Consider the following 2,548-nt stretch of genomic DNA (forward strand, 5'->3'; position numbering starts at 1 on the left):
AGCAGATCCTGAATCTGAAAGGACTCTGAAGAGGAAGCTAAGAGAAGCTAAAGCACAACAATCCAGAGAAAACCTTACAGAGAATCTTGAAAAAGAAGTAGACATGGCCGAACTCAACAACAATGCAAAGAGGATGCTTGGTGATTATACTACACCTACTTCCAACTTTTATGGAAGAAGCATCTCAATCTCTGCCATTGGAGCAAATAATTTTGAGCTGAAGCCTCAACTAGTTGCTCTAATGCAACAAAACTGTAAGTTTCATGGACTTCCATCAGAAGATCCCTATCAGTTTTTAACTGAATTCTTGCAGATCTGTGATACTGTTAAGACTAATGGAGTAGATCCTGAAGTCTACAGGCTCATGCTTTTCCTCTTTGCTGTAAGAGACATAGCTAGAACATGGTTGGACTCTCAACCTAAAGATAGCCTGGACTCTTGGGATAAGCTGGTCACAGCCTTCTTGGCTAAGTTCTTTCCTCCTCAAAAGCTGAGCAAGCTTAGAGTGGATGTTCAGACCTTTAAGCAAAAAGATGGTGAATCCATCTATGAAGCTTGGGAAAGATACAAGCAGCTGACCAAAAAGTGTCATTCTGGCATGCTTTCAGAGTGGACCATTTTAGATATATTATATGATGGTCTATCTGAGCTTTCTAAGATGTCACTGGACCATTCTATAGGTGGATCCATTCTCCTAAAGAAAACGCCTGCAGAAGCTCAAGAACTCATTGACATGGTTGCAAATAACCAATTCATGTACATTTCTGAGAGGAATCCTGTGAGTAATGGGACACCTCAGAAAAGGGAAGTTCTTGAAATTGATGCTCTGAATGTCATATTGGCTCAGAACAAAATGTTGACTCAGCAAGTCAACATGATTTCTCAGAGTCTGAATAGATGGAAAAATGCATCCAACAGTACTAAAGAGGCATCTTCTGAAGAAGAAGCTTATGATCCTGAGAACCCTGCAATAGCAGAGGTGAATTACATGGGTGAACCCTATGGAAACACCTATAATTCCTCATGGAGAAATCATCCAAATTTCTTATGGAAGGATCAACAAAAGCCTCAACAAGGCTTTAACAATGGTGGAAGAAACAGGTTTAGTAATAGCAAGCCTTTTCCATTGTCTTTTCAGTAACAGACAGAGAATTCTAAGCAGAGCCCCTCTAGTTTAGCAAACATAGTCTCTGATCTATCTAAGGCCACTTTAAATTTCATGAGTAAAACAAGGTCCTCCATTAGAAATTTAGAGGCACAAGTGGGTCAGCTGAGTAAGAAAATCACTTACACCCCTCCTAGTACTCTCCCAAGCAATAAAGAAGAGAATCCAAAAGGAGAGTGCAAGGCCATTGATATAATCAATATGGCCGAATGCACAAAGGAGGAGAAAGATGTGAATCCAAGTGAGGAAGACCTCCTGGGACGTCCTCTGAACAAAAAGGAGTTCCAAACTAAGGAACCTAAAGAATCTGAGGCTCACCTAGAGACCAAAGAGATTCCATTGAACCTCCTTTTACCATTCATGAGCTCTGAGAACTATTCTTCCTCTGAAGAGGATGAAGATGTAACTGAAGAGCAAGTTGCTCAATATCTAGGAGCCATCATGAAGCTGAATGCCAAGTTGCTTGGTAATGAGACATGGGAAGGTAAACCTCCCTTGCTCATTAGTGAACTAGATACATGGGTTCAACAAACTCTACCTCAAAAGAAACAAGATCCTGGTAAATTCTTAATATCATGTACCATAGGCACCATGACCTTTGAGAAGGCTCTATGTGACCTGGGGTCAGGTATAAATCTTATGCCACTCTCTGTAATGGAGAAACTGGGGATCTTTGAGGTACAAGCTACAAGAATCTCATTAAAGATGGCAGGCAAGTCAATAAAATAAGCTTATGGATTGGTAGAGGACGTGTTGGTAAAGGTTAAAGGTCTTTACATCCTTGCTGATTTCATAATCTTAGACACTGGGAAGGATGAGAATGAATCCATTATTCTTGGAAGACCCTTCCTAGCCACAACAAAAGCTGTGATTGATGTTGACAGAGGTGAACTAGTCCTTCAATTGAATGGGGACTAACTTGTGTTTAAAGCTCAAGGTTATCCTTCTATAAACATGGAAAAGAGGCACGATAAGCTGCTCTCAATACAGAGTCAAACAAAACCCCCACAATCAAACTCTAAGTTTGGTGTTGGGAGGCCACAATCAAACTCTAAGTTTGGTGTTGAACCCCCACATTCAAACTCTAAGTTTAGTGTTGGGAGGTCCCAACAATGCTTTGAACATCTGTGAAACTCCATGAGAGCTCACTGTCAAGCTATTGACATTAAAGAAGCACTTATTGGGAGGCAACCCAATATTTATTTATCTATATTTCTATTGTTCTTTTATGTTTTATTAGGTTTGTGATCATATGGAGTCACAAAATAGTTGTAAAAATTAAAAACAGAATAAAAAACAGCAGAAGAAAAAGTACACCCTGGAGGAAGAGCTTACTGGCGTTTAAACGCCAGTAAGGAGCATCTGGCTGGCATTCAACGCTAG

The 2,548-nt window shown here is 40.1% G+C and overlaps 1 non-coding gene across 1 annotated transcript; it reads right to left on the reverse strand.

Moving 5' to 3' along the window:
- Positions 1 to 496: 496 nt before the first annotated feature.
- Positions 497 to 600, reverse strand: LOC112793779 (small nucleolar RNA R71). The gene has a single exon (XR_003198474.1). It is a non-coding gene; the product is annotated as a small nucleolar RNA R71 (small nucleolar RNA).
- Between the last annotated feature and the right edge of the window lie 1,948 nt (positions 601 to 2,548).

Source organism: Arachis hypogaea, chromosome 3, assembly GCF_003086295.3.
Source record: "Arachis hypogaea cultivar Tifrunner chromosome 3, arahy.Tifrunner.gnm2.J5K5, whole genome shotgun sequence".
In the NCBI taxonomy this organism is placed as follows: Eukaryota; Viridiplantae; Streptophyta; class Magnoliopsida; order Fabales; family Fabaceae; genus Arachis; species Arachis hypogaea.